This window comes from Papaver somniferum, chromosome 1, assembly GCF_003573695.1.
Source record: "Papaver somniferum cultivar HN1 chromosome 1, ASM357369v1, whole genome shotgun sequence".
Taxonomy (NCBI): domain Eukaryota; kingdom Viridiplantae; phylum Streptophyta; class Magnoliopsida; order Ranunculales; family Papaveraceae; genus Papaver; species Papaver somniferum.
This window is the reverse complement of record NC_039358.1, coordinates 162,065,069-162,086,937: the sequence shown is the minus strand read 5'-3', so window position 1 is coordinate 162,086,937 and position 21,869 is coordinate 162,065,069.

Here is a 21,869-nt window from a genome sequence, read left to right as displayed (position 1 = left end):
TCGACTGAAATCTATAGTAGTACGAATCAGCTGAACCACCCATATATTTACAAAACCCTAAGGTTCAACTCTAAACTAGGAGTCGAACCGTTCTTCGCGCGCAAATTTCTGCTACCAAAATAACAGTCGAACCTAATGTTGTACTCCGAAAAAATTCAATTTGTTTGAAGAATAGAAGCTAAAAAAATAAATACTCCTTCATCATTTGGAATGACCCATTTTGAATGACAATAATTTCAAAAACCTAGTTTTTCATTTTGAAAAAGCGGGGGTCTAACAACCACACCCAATATTTCGTTTTGCAATCTGAATAGACAAACTACAATATACTTTCAAGAGAATCAACTAGACAGTCCGACTCAATCTAGAGAAAAGTATATCAAAGTGTTTTATATCTCTATCTCTCAATTCAATCTGCAATCAGCAAATAGGAATTTGCGAGCCCGGTTGAATATAAGAGAAGTAACTTGAACGACACCAAAGACCAATGTTCAAGGATCAATCAATTTCAATTAACAACCAAAGGTTGGATTTCCAATTGATCGATTCAACGCACAACCTCTGATATTTCAATTATATAACAAAATATAATGCCGAAAAGAAATAACACAGACACCAGAATTTTGTTAACGAGGAAAACCGCAAATGCAGAAAAACCCCGGGACCTAATCCAGCTTTGAACACCATACTGTATTAAGCCGCTACAGACACTAGCCTACTACCAATGAACTTCATACTGGAATGTAGTTTAACCCTAATCAATCTCACACTGATTCAAGGTACAGTTGCGCTCCTTACGTCGCTGATCCCAGCAGGATACTACGCACTTGGTCCCCTTAGATGATCTCACCCACAACCAAGAGTTGCTACGACCCAAAGTCGAAGACTTGATAAACAAATATGTCTCCCACATAAATACTTACGAGTTTTGTTCCGTCTTTTGATAAATCAAGGTGCACAGGAACCAATTGATAAACCAGACTTATATTCCCGAAGAACAGCCTGGTATTATCAATCACCTCACAATAATCTTAATCGTATGGTAGCGAAACAAGATATTGTGGAATCACAAACGATGAGACGAAGATGTTTGTGACTACTTTTAATCTTACCTACCGGAGATAAATCTCAATCAAATCTTAGCAAAGATAATACTCAATCACGATAATAAAAGTAAGATCAGAACACGCAACTACAGAGAAAATAGTTGGGCCTGGCTTCACAATCCTAATGAAGTCTTCAAGTCGTTAACCTACAGGGTCTCGTGAAAAACCTAAGGTTAAAGGAGAATCGACTTTAGCTTATACAACTAGTATCACACATGAGGTGTGGGGATTAGGTTTCCCAGTTACTAGATTTCTCCTTTATATAGTTTTCAAATCAGGGTTTGCAATCAATTTTACCTTGGTAACAAAGCATTCAATATTCACCGTTAGATGAAAACCTGATTAGATTCAATCTAATATCTTTCAACCGTTAGATCAAACTTATCTTGTTATACACAAATGAAATGTACCCTCATTTAGGTTTATGTAAATGTACCTAAACGTGTACACCATGTTGGCTCAACAGTAGTTAACCGAGGTTATCTATATGAACACTCTCATATCAACCTTATTCATCTTAACCATAACTAGTTCAAATGACTCAGATGAAACTAGTTAAAGAGTTGTTCAATTGCTATATTCTAATAGAAGTATACAAGAACACAATTGAAGCAAAATCAGTTTGATTCACAAGAATCAATTCATGGATATTATAGCCACGGTTCGCAAAGAATGCATTCCTCAATATATAAATGCATTAGTTCATGAACAAACCGATTTTAGAACTTTAGTCACTCAAGTATGCGAACGGGTACGCATACCTTAGTACACTTCCAAAACCCAGCAGAAATTCCTGGACCTATACCTTACACAAGTATGCGTACCGGTATGTGTACTTGGTACACGGAATATCACAACTACAAGTAAGCATACGGGTATGCATACTATAGTTCCGGTCATGGATCACATACATGGAAGAATGCAAACTATGTTCATAATCCAATAGTTTAAACTCTATATCAATCATTGAAACTTTCTTAGAGGATGACAATAGTCGTTTTCACACACTATTATCATCAAAGAAATTTTCAAGTTATTGAAATAATCATAACGAAACATTCAAAGTCTACACCAAATGATTGTATCACACAAACCATGTAAGGTGTTACTCGGCGATTTTTACATGATCATCTTGTTAGAGCACTGCTCGGTCGAACTCGCATACGTTGCTATCTCAAGCATGTTTGTCAATGTTAGTGATCAAAACTATAAGTCTTGATTTCTAGTCTACTTATAGATGTCTCGGACTAGGACATATATTGTGAAGTTGAGCCTTAGACTTCACGTTTTTCATCATTTGAAGATGAAGAACTACTAAGGAGAGCTTGTGGAACTTCATCAACAAAAGGTATATGGAGACCGAAACTCATCTATCACTTGGAAAGTCTATTTCTACTTTATCTCCTATATTGAGACATAAGTCGTATTACGATATAGTTTTCTATTATACACATTTGAGATTTCGAGCTGAGTTTAACTCGCTTACATATTTCTTGAAATATGTGTTGGAAAAGATTTCGCTTCGACCAAGTTCATCTTACAATCTTGACGCAAATCAAAAGATGATCGTGTGAAAATTGCCGAGTAACATCTTACATGGTTTGTGTGATACAATCATTTGGTGTAGAATTGGAATGTTTCGTTATGATTATTTCAATAACTTGAAAATTGCTTTGATGTTAATAGTGTGTGAAAATGGCTATTGTCATCCTCTAACAAAGTCTCAATGATTTAAATAAGAGTTTAGAACACTTAACCAGTATTGGGTATGTCATGTTGTGTACTCTGGCACATATGTAATCCATGTCCGTGAACCATAGTATGTGTACCCGTACACGTACCTGTTGGCTTAAGAAATCCGGGAACCCAAGTATGCGCACCCATTCGCGTACTGGCGTAAGGTTCATGTCCGAATATTTTTGCTGGGATTGGAAGTACGCGTACCCGTTTGCGTACTTGCGAAACCCAATCTTGGTTCGGGTATTTCAAGTATGCGTACTTGTTTGCATACTTGAAGGTTAAAGTTCTAAAATCGGTTATGTTCATGAACATAAACATTTATAAAATAAGGAATGCAATCTTTGCAAACCGTAGCTATAATGTTCATGATTGATTCGAGTGAATCAAACCAATTTTGCTTCAATTGTGTTCTTGTATAATTCTATGGGAATATAGCAATTGAACAACTCTTTAACTACTTTCATTTGAACTATGTTTGGTTAAGATGTACAAGGTTGATATGAGAGTAATCATATGGCTAATCTCGGTTAACTATTATTGAACCAACATGGTAGTGTTAGAGCACTGCTCGGTCGAACTCGCATGCTTTGCTATCTCAAGCATGTTTGTCAATGTTAGTGATCAAAACTATAAGTCTTGATTTCTAGTCTACTATAGCTAAGTCTCGGACTAGGATAGTAAGTTTAGTTGAGCTCAAGAACTCCGTGGCAATCATCATACAAGACGAAGAACTACTTAAGGAACTGGTGGAACTTCATCGACTAAAAGGTATGCGGAGACTTTAACTTATGTATCACTCAAAAGTATATCTACTCTATCTCCTATCTTGAGACAAAAGTCGTTTTGCTATATAGACTTTGATTATACACATTTGTTATTTCGAGCCGAGTTTATCTCGCTTATTTATTTCTCGAAATACGTTTTGGTAAGCTTTCGCTTTGGCCAAGTTCATCTTTACCTAGTGACGAAAGTCATGTTATGTTTTAATCACTTTGAAAATTTCTTTGACGAAAAATGGTTGTGAATAACAACTATATAACGTCCTCTAAGAATGTTTCAATGATTGAAATGAGAGTTTATATTATATAACCATTGTTGGATATAAGCATTGTGTGGCAATACATATATGTATAAGTCTTTATTCCTTGAACCAAGTATGCGTACTTTGTTGATCAGGAAAACCGGAACAAGAGCTGTGAACTCAGTCTGCGAACTGGCGGAGGTTCTCATCCCAAGAAAATTTGATGGAGTTTGAGAACTCCTTCCGGGAACTTAAGTTCGTGTACTTGAGTTGGTTATATCTAAATACAATTATCGATTCGAGTGAATCAAATCGTTTTTGCTTCAATTGTGTCTTGTATACTTCTATAAGATTTATACAATTGAACAACTCTCTAACTAGTTCATTTGAGTCATTTGAACTAGTTATGGTGAAGAAGAATATGGTTGATATGAAAGTGCTCATATGGATAACCACTTGGTTAACTATTGTCGAACCAACAAATGTACATGTTTGGGTACGGTTACACAAACCTAAAATCGTGCATTTCATTTGTGTGTACACAAGCTAAGTTTTCGATCCAACGGTTGAAAGATATTAGCTTGAATCTAATCAGGTTTTCATCTAACGGTGAATATTGAATGCTTTGTTACTAAGATATTGATTGTAAACCCTGATTTGAAATACTATATAAGGGAGAACTCTAGCAACTGGGAAACCTAATCCCCACACCTCATGTGTGATACTAGTTGTATAAGCTAGAGTCGATTCTACTTTAACCTTAGGTTTCTTATCGAGACCCTGTAGGTGAACGACTTGAAGACTTCATTGGGATTGTAAATCCAGATCGATACTACTTTCTTGTAGTTGTGTGATCTGATCTTGCTGATTCTATCGTGTTGAGTACAATAGTAACGATTGGCTTGAGATTAATATCTCCGATAGGCAAGATATAAAAGTAGTCACAAACATCTTCGTCTCATCGTTTGTGATTCCACGAAATATTTTGTTGCCGCGTCGATTAAGATTATTGTGAGGTGATTGATAATACTAGGTTGTTCTTCGGGAATATAAGTCTGTCTTATCAATTGGTTCATGTTCACCTTGATTTATCAAAAGACGGAACAAAACTCGTAGGTATTTCTGTGGGAGACATATTTGTCTATTATCGTAGACTTTTCTGTATGATACAGATTTGTTTATTAAAGTCTTCGACTTTGGGTCGTAGCAACTTTTAGTTGTGGGTGAGATCAGCTAAGGGAATCAAGTGCGTAGTATCCTGCTGGGATCAGAGACGTAAGGAGCGCAACTGTACCTTGGATCAGTGTGAGGTTGATTGGGGTTCAACTACAGTCCAAGCCGAAGTTAGTTTGTAGTAGGCTAGTGTCTGTAGCGGCTTAATACAGTGTGTGTTCAACCTGGACTAGGTCCCGGGGTTTTTCTGCATTTGCGGTTTCTTCGTTAACAAAATTCTGGTGTCTGTGTTATTTCTTTTCCGCATTATATTTTGTTATATAATTGAAATATCACAGGTTGTGCGTTAAGATCAGTCAATTAGAATATCCAACCTTTGGTTGTTGATTTACATTGATTGACACTTGAACATTGGTCTTTGGTATTGTTTAAGTTATTTCATATAATAATCAGACTCACGGATTTCTATCTGTTCGATTTTCTGATTACATTGTGAAATAGAGATATTAGAACTCCTTGATTACTTTATTAAGATTGAATCTAGTTGATTCTCTTGAAAATATATTGGAGTTTGTCCATACAGATTGTTAATCGAAATATTAGGTGAGGTTGTTGTACCCCCGCTTTTTCATTTAGGTACGGTTACATAAACCTAAATGAGGGTACATTTCATTTGTGTGTAACAAGATAAGTTCGATCTAACGGTTGAAAGATATTAGTTTGGTTGAATCAGGTTTTTCATCTAACGGTGAATATTGAATGCTTTGTTACCAAGGTAACTTGGATTGCAAACCCTGATTTGAAAACTATATAAAGGAGAACTCTAGCAACTGGGAAACCTAATCCACACACTTCTGTGTGTTACTAGTTGCATAAACTAGAGTCGATTCTCCTTTAACCTTAAGTTTCTCTCGAGATCATGTAGGTTAACAACTTGAAGACTTCATTTGGATTGTGAAGCCAGACCCAATTATTTTCTCTGTAGTTGTGTGATCTGATTTTGCTGTTTCTATCGTGTTGAGTACAATTGAAATAATTGGCTCGAGATTAATATCTCTAATAGGCAAGATAAAAAGTAATCACAAACATCTTCGTCTCATCGTTTGTGATTCCACAATATCTTGTTTCGCTAGTTGATTAAGATTATTGTGAGGTGATTGATAATACTAGGCTGTTCATCGGGAATATAAGACCGGTTTATCAATTGGTTCCTGTTCACCTTGATTTATCAAAAAACGGAACAAAAACTCTTGGTTATTTCTGTGGGAGACAGATTTATTCATTCTATAGACTTTTCTGTGTGAGACAGATTTGTTTATCAAGTTTTCGACTTTGGGTCATAGCAACTCTTGGTTGTGGGTGGGATCAGCTAAGGGAATCAAGTGTGTAGTATCCTGCTGGGATCAGACACGTAAGGAATGCAACTGTACCTTGAATCAGTGTGAGATTGATTAGGATTCAACTACAGTCCAGTCCGAAGTTCATTGGTAGTAGGCTCGTGTCTGTAGCGGCTTAATACAGTGTGGTGTTCAAATCTGGAGTAGGTCCCGGGGGTTTTCTGTATTTGCGGTTTTCCTCGTTAACAGAATTATGGTGTCTATGTTATTTCTTTTCCGCATTATATTTTTTTATATAATTGAAATATCACAGGTTGTGCGTTGTATCGATCAATTAGGAAATCCAACCTTTGGTTGTTGACTGAAATTGATTGATCCTTGAATATTGGTCTTTGGTACCGTTCAAGTTTGAGACGTACAAGTATTACTTTAAATACCTGAAGAATGTGAAGAAGTAACCACTGCAACGAAGACATCATACTTCTACTTGAGGTTAGTAATACTTACTTGACTTATTATCATTCCTAACGTATTTTCAAGCAGTATTATATTGAAAACATAACATGCGAAGTTATATTTATGACACTCTAGTGATTAGACTTGGTCATATCATTATGATCAAAGTATCAAGGAATTATATTACGAATTATAACGGTTATCTTCTGAACTTCGTAAATACACATCAACATAATCTATGTATTTAGTAACTTGATTATGTGTAGGATATAGGTGTGATTTCATCCTAGAAAACTATGGACTATTACATTGGTTTAAGGAAGTAGATGTACGAACTTGTTTTATAATCGAAAGGGAAATCAAGAGTGTGTTGGTCCGGTTCTTTATTGAATATCATTTGGATGACCAATACAAGATGACAAGGTAGAACCTATCTTGACTTATGTTGAGAATCAAGGTATAACAGGTCATATCCTATAGCGTGTAGCAAGTTGTAACCAGTCACAAGCTAATATTGTAAGCAAGGTGTAACCGTCACAAGCTACATTGGGCAGTTAGTTGTAATCTTTCACAAGCTACATTGGGAAGCAAGGTGTAATCGGTCACAGGCTACTTTGGTGTAACTGATCACAAGCTACATTGGGAAGCATGGTGTAACCGCTCACATCCTATCTTGGGAAGCGTGGTATAACCGATCACAACTTATATTGTGAGTCATAGTATAACCGGTCACAAGAGCAAAACCGAGTTTCCAAAGTTCACACATTTCTTCATGTTGTGTGTAAATTAAGAATTAGGGTTTGCTAAGATGAGAAACTTCTAGATGTCGACATTATTTGAACATGTGTACAACTTTTATCGTTTATTGTTCAAAGATATTCATTGATGCTCAAGGTGATCCCAAACTGAAATATTGAAAAACATTTAATTATGATTTTCAAATATATATGTTTTAATTACCAGCAATTAAAGTATATCCTATTGAAAAGGTTTATTAGTTAATGTGCTAAACAATGAGCTTCTTCAATGGAATGTATGTGAAGGTAAATGTCTAAATCCGCATAAGATAAGACACTCATTTTTTTCCAAAATTCTTCTCCAACCCCAACTTCTTAAATAAATGTGAAGATGACATGGCTTAGTTTTTGTTAGACATTGTCAAGGTAAATGTCTAGTTTTAGAGATTCACCTTGAGGATGTCAAGCTATCCAAATAAGCTTTTACTTAACTAAAATTAATTCCAATATAATAAATAACCATTTTTAGCTCTAATAAAATCTTAAAATTACTAAAAATAAAATTTACATTTAATAAAAAATGATCACAAACAACACCATTAGAGATGAATAACTTTTTTCACCTAGACTTAAGGAAAAATTGGAATGAGGATGTCTTATTTGTGTTGCCACCTAGGAAATACACACGTCATCCATTGGAGAAACTCTAATAATAGAAATTTTATAAGAGAGATTTCGAAAACAGGAAAACCGAATTTAGGTACTTTAATGAATATCTTGAGAATATTTTCGGTTTTGGAATTTCCTTTTTGTCCAAACAACCTTGGTCTATAAATACTTGAGTTTGCATTTTTTGTAAACTATCCTAAGAGTCGGGCAAACTTCATTCGTGTTGTTTCTGGTGGAGACGTCTATCCGGAGAGGAAAGTACCCTAATTAGGCAAAATCTCTTACGACCACTCGTTTAAAGACTTATGTGGGATCAAGAAGCTCTACAAGTACCTTTGGTGGGAAACTAGATAATCGCATTGTTATTTTAGTTTTCGATTATTGATTTGATTGACTAACGGTTGTCGAAACTTTGATTGCACCTAGTTTGATTATTCTTGAGAGCCTTCTCTTCTGACATAAGGGTCACTCAAACTAGATCAAAGTATCGACGGGATATTTAGAACTATTGTTGGATCTAAAGACATCTTGTGATAATCCATTGTTAACAGACTTCGTTTTGTGTGTGATTGATCACAAGAGGATTCAAGTTTATGCTGTGCAGGTTATTGAGAAGGTAAATGAAGATTTGAAGACGAATAAGATTTTCTTATTAGTTTTTTTATATTGTGAATTTGTGCACACATCTTGATCGGATGGGATCTGTCTAAGATTAGATTTATCTTTGATAGATTTGGTCATATAGTCGTATTGATCGGCAACTATCATTTGGTGGCTTTCTATGATTCAATAATTATGAATATATATTTGAAGTTTCGGATTTGGATTAATCATACCTGACAAAGGAGTTTATTAGATTAAACGAAAGATCCTTTGTTGGCTACTCAACATATCTTTTATAGGTAAAGATAATTGAAGTGGTTATCAAACAGTTTATTCTTTTACTGTTTGGATTACTATCTAAAGGAGTTGAGTACATAAAGACTTTACTGGGTAAAGCAACTTGAGATAGTGATTTCTGTGTTGAGATGCACGTGCGTGACCAAAAGGTCGAAGATGCAGGGATAATAAGGAAACTAAGTAGTTAGGGGTAGTCTACTTGGTTTGAACTATACGAAGTTGGCATTATATTTTTTATAACGACTTAATTATAAGAGTATTCAAAACTGGACTAGGTCCCGTTTTTTTTTTTTTTTTTGCATTTGTGGTTTCCTCGTTAACAAAATCTTGTGTTGTGTTATTTACTTTACTCTGCATTATAATTGTTTTATATTATAATAAAGTAAATACACTTGTGCATTAATCCTAATCACTTTATATTGATCCTATAGTAAAAATTGGTTTCAGATTGTAACTATTATCAAATGAATATAAGTTGTTGTATTGTCTCGACTTTGTCCATAGACGATCACACTTGGTACCAGACTTATAAGTTGATATTTAAAAGATTGTGGTGTATTTGGGTACCCTCATCTTTTCACTAAACATTACATAATCTAATGTTAACGCCAGTTACGAATAAAATGATATTTTAATCCGTATGACTCAACATAGGAGTTGATATTGCGGTAATTACACAAAAGTGCGACCACGAGTAGATCAATACCGCGAAAAAATCACACAAAGCTTGTTAAACTTTCATTTTATGAAACTAAATATATTTAACTTTTGAGCATATATGAGATTTCAGTTCAATTTACAAAAATTAAAAGACACATATATCTCATAAGACTTTGCAATATATTAAACTAATTGTTAGAGCACTGCTTGGTCGAACTCGCAAGCGTTGCTATCTCAAGCTTGTTTGTCAAGTTTAGTTGCCAAAACTATAAGTCTTGATTTCTAGTCCACTAAAAGCTAAGTCTCGGACTAGGATAGTAAGTGTAGTTGAGCTCTAGACTCCACGGCGTTCATCATGCAAAGACTAAGAACTACTCAAGGAACTTGTGGAACTTCATCGACAAAAAGGTATGTGGAGACTTGAACTTATATATCACTCAAAAGTCTATCTATTCTATCTCCTATCTTGAGACAAAAGTCGTATTGCTATATAGACTTCGATTATATACATTTATTATTTTGAGCCGAGTTTATCCCGCTTATCTATTTCTCGAAATATGTGTTGGTAAGCTTTCGCTTTGGCCAAGTTCATCTTTACTCGTGACGAAAGTCATGTTGATTATTTCAATAACTTGACAATCGCTTTGATGAAAAATAGTTTGTGAATAACAACTATACAACATCCTCTAAGAAAGTTTCAATGATTGAAATGAGAGTTTATAAAATGTAACCATCTTTGGATATAAACATAGTGTGTTCTCACATTTGTGTAAAAGTCCAGAACCGGGAACCCAAAGTATGCGTACCCGTACTAGTGGTTGTTGAAAATCCGGGTAAGTATGCGTACCCGTACGCATACTGGCGGAAAGTTCACGTCCGTGAATTTCTGCTGGAGTTTGAGAGTGAAAATAAACTCAATCCAGTTACTTAAGTACGCGTACCCGTTTGCATACTTAAGTAGGTTACTTTCTAAAATCAGTTTATTCATGAACTAAAACATTTATATAATAAGGAATGCAATCTTTGCGAACCGTGGCTATAATGTTCATGAATCGATTCGAGTGAATCAAACCGAATTTGCTTCAATTGTGTCTTGTATACTTCTATGAGATCTAAGCAATTGAACAACTCTCTAACTAGTTCATTTGAGTCATTTGAACTAGTTATGGTGAAGATGAATAAGGTTGATATGAAAGTGCTCATATGGCTAACCACTGGTTAACTATTGTTGACCAACTAAGTGTACACGTTTAGGTACGGTTACCCAAACCTAAATGAAGTTACATTTCATTTGTGTATAACAATCTAAGTTCGATCTAACGGTTGAAAGATATTAGCTTGAATCTAATCATGTTTTCAACTAACGATGAATATTGAATGCTTTGTTACCAAGGTAACTTAGATTGCAAACCCTGATTTGGAGACTATATAAAGGAGAAATCTAGCAACTGGGAAACCTAATCCCCACACCTCATGTGTGATACTAGTTGCATAAATTAGAGTCGATTATCCTTTAACCTTAGGTTTTTCATGAAACCCTGTAGGTTAACGACTTGAAGCTTCATTGAATTGTGAAGCCAGACCCAACTATTTTCTCTACAGTGGTGTGATATGATCTTGATGTTTCCATTTTGATTGAGTGCAGTCGTAATATTTGATAGATATTTATATCTCCGATAGGAAAGATAGGAAAGTAGTCACAAACACCTTCGTCTCATCGTTTGTGATTCCACGTTATCTTGTTTCGCTAGTCGATTAAGATTATTGTGAGATGATTGATATTTATAGGTTGTTCTTCGGGAATATAAGTCTGGTATATCAGTTGGTTCATGTTCACCTTGATTTATCAAAAGACGGAACAAAACTCGTAGGTATTTCTGTGAGAGACAGATTTATCTATTCCTATAGACTTTTATGTGTGAGACAGATTTGTTTATCAAGTCTTCGACTTTAGGTCGTAGCAACTCTTAGTTGTGGGTGATATCAGCTAAGGGAATCAAGTGCGTAGTGTCCTGCTGGGATCAGAGACGTAATGAACGCAATTGTACCTTGAATCAGTATGAGATTGATTAGGGTTCAACTACAGTCCAGACCGAAGTTAGTTTGTAGTAGGCTAGTGTCTGTAGCGGCTTAATACAATGTGGTGTTCAAATCTGAACTAGATCCCGAGGTTTTTCTGCATTTGCGGTTTCCTCGTTAACAAAACTTCTGGTATCTGTGTTATTTCTTTTCCGTATTATATTTTGTTATATAATTGAAATATCACAGGTTGTGCGTTGAATCGATCAATTAGTAAATCCAACCTTTGGTTGTGGATTGAAATTGATTGATCCTTGAAAATTGGTCCTTGGTACCGTTCAAGTTATCTCTCTTATATTCAATCGGGCTCGCAAATTATTATTTCTTTGATTGCGGATTGAATTGAGAGACTGAGATATAACTCCTTGATATACTTTTCTTAAGATTGAGTCTGACTGTCTAGTTGATTCTCTTGAAGTATATTGGAGTTAGTCCATACAGATTGCTAAGCGAAATATTGGGTGAGGTTGTTAGAACCCCACTTTTTTCAATTGGTATCAGAGCAGGCAAACACGTTTAAGACCTCATAAGTATGTGCTTGTAGCAATCTGATTATTATGGACGGTTCTATCTCTAATAACGTACCAGGTCAGAAATTACCATATGATTTTCAAAGATTGAATTCACCTGAGAGAACTGTCACATCTAAGTCAATATCTAAACATTCTCTGAATATATAAATTGTTGATTGGGAAACACGCCTAGAAGAAAATTTGGATGAACTTTCTGATGAAGGTGATTCAGATATTGATAGAGATGTCGATGAGGAAGTCTCAAAATATGTTAAGTTTTTGGATTCATTAAAAATGAAGAAGATTACAACTTCTCATGTCACACCTCTTCTGACTCCTCTCTGTCGAGAAAACAAGAAATTGAAAAGGATTTACGAAGGTCTTTTTGGTTGGAATCGCTCTTGCGAATTGATCCTCAAAGATACCGAGGAAAATCTGAGTAGAAAGTCACTTGAATGTGATCGTGCTTATTAAAAATACTTCTTGTTAGAAGAGAAACTTGCAGAAAGTGAAGCAAGGATTAATTCCCAGCAAGCAAGTTTTGATGACAGAGAAGGCACGTATATCGCTCGAAAAATCGCCTTGAAGCTGATTTAGCTGCTGCTCTTGATAAAATCAAGATGTGGGAAGATGACTTCAAAAAGTTCAATACTAGTTCAACAAATTAACCACTATGCTAGGAGCAAGTAAAAATCATCGTAATACACGAGGATTGGGCTATAAGGGAATATATGCTCCAAGTACTAGCAAAGAGGTAAAATTTGTCAAGGATAGTAATTCTTCTCAACAAAAGGTTTCCACTGATGGCAAAAGTGAAATACCTTCACCGTCAGTTAAGCTTCAAAAGAGAAAAGTATATCAACCTCCAAAGTCAGTGAAAAAGCGGGGGTCTAACAACCACACCCAATATTTCGATTAACAATCTGTATGGACTAACTCCAATATACTTTTAAGAGAATCAACTAGACAATCAGACTCAATCTTAATAAAAGTATATCAAAGAGTTATATCTCTCTTTCTCGATTCAATACTTACTCAAGCAAATAGAAATCTGCGAGTCTAATTGAATACAAGAGAAATCACTTGAAGAGTACCAAAGACCAATGTTCAAGGATCAATCAATTTCAATCAACAACTAAAGGTTGGATTTCCCAATTGATCGATTCAACGCATGATATTTCAATTATATAACAAAATATAATGCGGAAAATAAATAACACAAACACCAGAAGTTTTGTTAATGAGGAAACCCCAAATGTAGAAAAACCCCGGGACCTAGTCCAGATTGAACACACACTGTATTAAGCCGCTACAGACACTAGCCTACTACAAACTAACTTCCGTATGGACTGTAGTTGAACCCCAATCAATCTCACACTGATCCAAGGTACAATTGCGATCCTTATGCCTTTGATCCCAGAGCATACTACACACTTGATTCCCTTAGCTGATCTCACCCATAACTAAGAGTTGATACGACCCAAAGTCGAAGACTTTAATAAACAAATCTGTATCACACAGAAAAGTCTACGGTATTAGATAAATCTGTCTCCCACGGAAATATCTACGAGTTTTTGTTCCGTCTTTTGATAAATCAATGTGAACATGATCCAATTTATAAACCGGACTTATATTCCCGAAGAACAAGCTAGTATTATCAATCACCTCACAATAATCTTAATCGACTAGCGAAAGAAGATATTGCGGAATCACAAACGATAAGACGAAAATGTTTGTGACTTCTTTTATATCTTGCCTATCGGTGAAATCAATCTCAAGCCAATCTTAAGATTGTACTTAGTAGGATAGAAACAGCAAGATCAGATCACACAACTACAAGAAAAGTAGTATTGGTCTGGCTTCACAATCCCAATGAAGTCTTCAAGTCGTTAACCTACAGGGTCTCGGTAGAAACGTAAGGTTAAAGGAGAATTGACTCTATCTAATACAACTAGTATCACATAGGAGGTGTGGGGATTATGTTTCCCAGTTCCTAGAGTTCTCCTTATATAGTCTTTCAAATCAGGGTTTGCAATCAATGTTAGCTTAGTAACAAAGAATTCAATATTCACTGTTAGATGAAAACCTTATTAGATTCAAGCTAATATCTTTCAACCGTTAGATCGAAACTTAGCTTATTACACACAAATGAAATGCACGTTTATCTAGGTTTGTGTAAGCGTACCCAAACATGTACATCTAGTTGGTTCAACAGTAGTTAACCAAATGGTTAGCCATACGAGCACTTTCATATCAACCATATTCTTCTTTACCATAACTAGTTCAAATGGCTCAAATGAACTAGTTAGAGAGTTGTTCAATTGCTTATATCTTTATAATAGACACAATTGAAACAAAAACGATTTGATTCACTCGAATCGATTCATGAACTTTATAGCCACGGTTTGCAAACTTGCATTCCTTAGTTTATATAAGTTTAAGTTCACGAATAATCGTTTTTAGAAAATAACCAACTTAAGTACGCGGACTGGTACGCGGACTTAAGTACCCGGAATAAGTTTGTTTTCAATTCACAAACTCCAGCAGAAATTCTCGGGATGAGAACCTCCGACAGTACGCGGACTTGGTATGCGGACTCTAGTTCCGGTTTTCCTAAGCAACAAAGCACGCATACTTTGGTTCAAGGAATAAGGACTTATACATGTATGAGTTACCACACAATGCTTATATCCCACAATGGTTATATAATCTAAACTCTCATTTCAGTCATTGAAACATTCTTAGAGGACGTTATATAGTTGTTGTTCACAAACCATTTCCGTCAAAGCCATTTTCAAGTGATTGAAACTTAACATGACTTTCGTCACTAGTAAAGATGAACTTGGCCAAAGCGAAAGCTTAGCAACACATATTTAGAGAAATAGATAAGCGAGATAAACTCGTCTCGAAATAGCAAATGTGTATAATCAAAGACTATACTCAAGATAGGAGATAGAGTAGATAGACTTTTGAGTGATAGATAAGTTCAAGTCTCCACATAACTTTTAGTCGATGAAGTTCCACCAGTTCCTTGAGTAGTTCTTCGTCTTTTTTTGATGATTTCCATGGAGTCTTGAGCTCAACTACACTTTCTATCCTAGTCCGATACTTAGCTAATAGTAGACTAGAAATCAAGACTTATAGTTTTGATCACTAACATTGACAAACATGCTGGAGATAACAACGCATGCGAGTTAGACCGAGTAGTGCTCTAACAATCTCCCCTTTTGTCAATTTTAGTGACAAAACTATCAATACATATGGAATACCAAAATAGATAAATAAACTTTTGTAGCTTCTCTTCCACATGCATGATCTTCTTGGTTCTTCAACATTACTCGAAATCTTCGTCACTTCCAAGTACTCCAATGATCCCAAAGGTTGTAAGTTTAGTATCACCGTTGTTGAAAATCCGTAGTCATAATAATGAGAAAACAAGAATTCTCAATCATTGTTATACAGTGTCATAGTATTATCATACAACATCAAAGTTCAATTGTATCACAACTTCGACAACAATACTATGGTGATATGTATCGCTCCCCCTTAGTCAATACTCCATCTCACATGGAAACGACTCCCCCTTACATAATGATCCGAAAACCATATGTATTTGCAGTGTGAACTACACATTAATTCTCCCCCTTTTTGTCAATAAAATTGGCAAAGCTACGAAAACTAGTGGGATCCTAATGAAATTTCCATAGAGACATTTCATCACCAAAAGAAAGCAAATATCAACTTTTTAGATGCCATCATATAGCCGAAGCTAAATGCATTCATCAAGGAGTTTATAAAGATACAAGATAACCCCTATAATATTCCACAGTCGCACTCCCCACAAAGATTTGGCAATTAAGCACAAGTTCAATTAAGAACTCTCCCCCATAAAATGTCATTCCTGAAAGAACAACAAGAGAGACCTTAATTTCATAAGAAAATAAGGATTTATTTGGACATAACAAATCACATACAAATATGAATTTGAATCAAAAAATACTCAATTAAATTAACCACAATAAAACCCATGAATAATTCAATCGGAATACACAACTAAATTACCACAAGTGTGTGATCAATTCAATTGGTTATGCTCGACATAAGAGAACTTACGGAGCCGCACAATATATACATAAAATATGGATCAAGGAAGATCAATATTGCGGAATAAACAAGGATTCATTCTATTTTCCATCACTATTTGCACAATGACATATAATATACATAATCCTCGTAAGCAAAAGTTCATCCTATCTTCCATCAATACTTGCGTAATGACATAATAGGCTTAAAACTTTTGTAATGTCAAAAGTTCATTCATTCTTTTATCAATACATGCATATCGACATACGAAAGACTTAACTTTTGACAAAGTATGGGACAATCATAGTTCACGGACGCAAACACACATATCCCATAACAAATTTTCAATATACGAAACCATAAAGATTAATACTGCAAAAATGATCTTCCAAACAATTTTAGAATTTAACCAAATAAACCTAAAAAAAATGAAAATGTTGGACATAGCTATGTGTAAACTGTAATCACAATAATGGTTATTCCAAACTCTAGTTATTCTTCCTAAAAACACAAGCATAAAATTCTCATAAAAAGATTTACTAGATGTTAAGACCTTTGAAGAATTCTTTATCGTCCCTGAACTCCTTGTCGTCAACAACCATTGGGACATAAGGTTCATGAATATAGGAGTTAATATCAATAAACTTTCTTGACTGATGTCGAACAAGGGCCTTATGAATCTCATGAGTCTTAAGCACAAAAGCCTTTATTTGTTGAATCTCCTTTCGTGTCTCCTTCAACACTTCAAGAACATCAGAGAACTTCTGAGAATTTGTAGGAACATCTCTTGGCTTCCTCACATTCCTTCTTTTCCTTTTCAAAGTTGGAGGCGACGAAGATTTCTCTTTTTCCTTCATGATTGATGGCTTGACAATCATATTAACATCTTTTCCATCAGAAGACATAATACTTGGAGCATCCATAAGCGTATGGGTTTGTGAGAGGAAATCACAATTCAACTCAACACGTAGTCTTCAGATAAAAGAAGTTTTTTAGGGAAGGAAAAAGGAATATAGGGTTAATCTTTAAAAGGTTCGTGCACACACAATTCTGAACCCTAGAGAGAGTAGAATTGTCGAGAGTAACCCTCCTTTATTGATAAACATGGAATTCCCATTTTGTATCAAAAACAAAACTAAGAAAAGATGAAATAAAAATTTCCCTAAAGCCTGAGAGGTGCACAACCTCGTCTCTTTTAATCAGGCACATGAGACAAGATCACCAAATCAACACAATCAAGTTGTGTTGCGGTGAATAACAATTTGTCCACCATGTTCCTCTTGAGAGGAATCCATAGACCTTTGTCTATCAAAATGATTGGACAATGCTTTCTTTTTTAATGGTCTTGTTTTATCCTTGGAAACTAACTTCTTAGACGAAGATAAAATCTTACATACCTCAGCGGTCTTTTGAACAAGTTTGAGCTTGTTTGCTAATCGATTTGCTCTTCGTTGAAGTTTGTTGACATGTCTCAATTTGTGTTTATACTTGTAACACTTTGATGGTTCATGATCTTTGAGTGAACTAATACGAGCATGTCATCTTGGATATAACCCAGGCATCTGAGAAGTGCAAGCTGCTAGACACATAGTGGTACCTGAAACGTCATACACAGAGTTTCCAATGGAAAGGTCAATTTTTTCTTCCAGATTGGTTGAGTTTTCTTCTGAAAGAATATCAAGATTGATGTATGTATTGCTATAATTATCAAAATCAATAATTTCACAAAGAAGTGCAACACTTGATTTTTCGTCTTCATTAGAATCATAGCTTTCAGACATTTCATCAAGAGTTGCAGCAAGACCGTTGTTCCCAGTGTATTTCTTTCGATTTGGACACTCATTTGCAAAATGACCAAAACCTTTACACTTCAAGCACTGAGGCATATCCTCGTCATCAGTTTCATCATTATCCCTATTTTTAGGAGGAACACGATTATGTGGTTTATCTGATGACTTGGATTTATCTCTGGAGAACCGTTTACTTCTCTTCAAAAGAAGATCCCTAAACTATCTTGTGATCAACGAGACTGACTTGTCAAGATCTTCATCTGATGAATCAGCCTCAGAAAGATCATCTTCAGAGATGTAACACTTTTACTTTTGTCAAGTAATTTAGTGTTCTTTAGTGCTTTGAAAGCAACATCCTTACTGGACTTGGACGTGTGCTCATGATCAAAGATCTTTAGCTTCCCAACCAGAGTATTTCTGGACAGTGTTACGAGATTATTTCCTTCAACGATGGCATGCTTCTTAGAATCGTATCTAGATGGCAACGATCTGAGAATATTCATCACAATATCCCTTTCAGGAATGGTCTTACCCAATGTGAAAGATGCATTAACAATTTCAGACACTTTGTGATTAAACTCATCAAATGTTTTTTCATCTGCCATACGAAGGTTTTCCCAATCAGAATTTAGGTTTTGAAGCCTAGCTTCTTTCTCACTGGTATTTCCTTGAAATACGGTTTCTAAGATATCCCAGGCTTCTTTAGACTTAGTGCACGTAGTCACATGGTGTTGAAGATCTGGGTAATGACATGTATGATAGCATTTAAGACGTCAGAATTTTGCTTTGCAACAAGGATTTCTTCTGGACTATATCTACCAATATCCTTAGGTATAGATACATCGCCTTCTGTATTAACCGGAGGATCATAGACATTAACAAAACATACCCATGTTTGAAAATCACGAGCTTGAAGAAAAGCACGCATAGCAATTTTCCACCATAGGTAGTTTGAGCCATCAAAAACTGGTGGGACGTCTATGTAATTAGAATTCATGTCCATAGAGTCAGATCGCTACAAACACAGACTTGTAAGGTCTTTAAACATGTTTGCCCGCTCTGATACCAATTGAAAAAGCGGGGGTCTAACAACCACACCCAATATTTTGATTAGAAATCTGTATGGACTAACTCCAATATACTTTTAAGAGAATCAACTAGACAGTCAGACTCAATCTTAATAAAAGTATATCAAAGATTTATAACTCTCTTTCTCGATTCAATACTTACTCAAGCAAATAGAAATCTGGGAGTCTAATTGAATACAAGAGAAATCACTTGAACGGTACCAAAGACCAATGTTCAAGGATCAATCAGCAACCAAAGGTTGGATTTCCCAATTGATTGATTCAACGCACAACCTGTGATATTTCAATTATATAACAAAATATAATGCGGAAAATAAATAACACAGACACCAGAAGTTTTGTTAACTAGGAAACCGAAAATGCAGAAAAACCCCGGGACTTAGTCCAGATTGAACACACATTGTATTAAGCCGCTACAAACACTAGCATACTACAAACTAACTTCGGTCTGGACTGTAGTTGAACCCCAATCAATCTCACACTGATCCAAGGTATAGTTGCGCTCCTTACGTCTCTGATCCCAACAGGATACTACGTACTTGATTCCCTTAGATGATCTCACCCACAATTAAGATTTTCTATGACCCAAAGTCGGAGACTTTAATAAACAAATTTGTACCACACAGAAAAGTCTACGGTAATAGATAAATCTATCTCCCACAGAAATACCTCCGAGTTTTTGTTCTGTATTTTGATAAATCAAGGTGAACATGAACTAATTGATAAACCAGACTTATATTCCTGAAGAATAGCCTAGTATTATCAATCACCTCCCAATAATCTTAATCGACTAGCGAAAGAAGATATTGCGGAATCACAAACGATGAGACGAAGATGTTTGTCACTTATTTTATATCTTTCCTATCGGTGAAGTCAATCTCAATCCAATCTTACGATTGTACTTAGTACGATAAAAACAGCAAGATCGGATAACACAACTACAAGAAAAGTAGTATCGGTCTGGATTCATAATCCCAATGAAGTCTTGAAGTCATTAACCTACAGGGTCTCGGTAGAAACCTAAGGTTAAAGGAGAATAAACTCTAGCTAATACAACCTTAGGTTTCCTAGTTGTTAGAGTTCTCCCTTATATAGTCTTTCAAATCAGGGTTTGCAATCAATGTTATCTTACTAACAAAGCATTCAATATTCACCGTTAGATGAAAACCTGATTAGATTCAAGCTAATGTCTTTCAAACGTTAGATCGAAACTTAGCTTGTTACACACAAATGAAATGCACGTTTATCTAGGTTTGTGTAACCGTACCCAAACATGTACATCTAGTTGGTTCAACAGTAGTTAACTAAATGGTTAGCCATATGAACACTTTCATATCAACCATATTCTTCTTTACCATAACTAGTTCAAATGACTCAAATGAACTAGTTAGAGAGTTTTTCAATTGCTTAGATCTTTATAATAGACACAATTGAAACAAAAACGGTTTGATTCACTAGAATCGATTCATGAACTTTATAGCCACGGTTTGCAAACTTGCATTCCTTAGTTTATATAAGTTTAAGTTCACGAATAATCGTTTTTAGAAAATAACCAACTTAAGTACGCGGACTGGTACGCGGACTTAAGTACCCGGAATAAGTTTGTTTTCAATTCACAAACTCCAAAAAAAAATCTCGGGATGAGAACCTCCGACAGTACGCGGACTGGTATGCGGACTCTAGTTCCGGTTTTCCTGAGCAGCAAAGCACGCATACTTTGGTTCAAGGAATAAGGACTTATACATGTATGAGTTACCACACAATGCTTATCTCCCACAATGGTTATATAATATAGACTCTCATTCCAATCATTGAAACATTCTTAGAGGACATTATATAGTTGTTGTTCACAAACCATTTTTTGTCAAAGCCATTTTCAAGTGATTGAAACTTAACATGAATTTCGTCACTAGTAAAGATGAACTTGGCCAAAGCGAAAGCTTAGCAACACATATTTAGAGAAATAGATAAGCGAGATAAACTCGGCTCGAAATAGCAAATGTGTATAATCAAAGTCTATATAGCAAAACGACTTTTGTCTCAAGATAGGAGATAGAGTAGATAGACTTTTGAGTGATAGATAAGTTCAAGTCTCCACATACCTTTTAGTCGATGAAGTTCCACCAGTTCCTTGAGTAGTTCTTCGACTTTGTATGATGATCTCCATGGAGTCTGGAGCTCAACTACACTTTCTATCCTAATCCGATACTTAACTAATAGTAGAATAGAAATCAAGACTTATAGTTTTGATCACTAGCATTGACAAACATGCTTGAGATAGCAACGCATGCGTGTTCGACCGAGCAGTGCTCTAACAGTCAGCACACACGAAACGAGGTAAGAACATTCCTTATATTTACCACTATTGCGAAAATAAAGGTCACCCGGAAAGGATATTTCATTTCCATATAAAGAATGAGAAACTTCATGATGTTCTTGTTTGGGTATCACAAGAAATTGTGAAACTAAGATCATATGTTAAGACTAATCCCCTTAACGTTACAGGTTGTAACTGTCC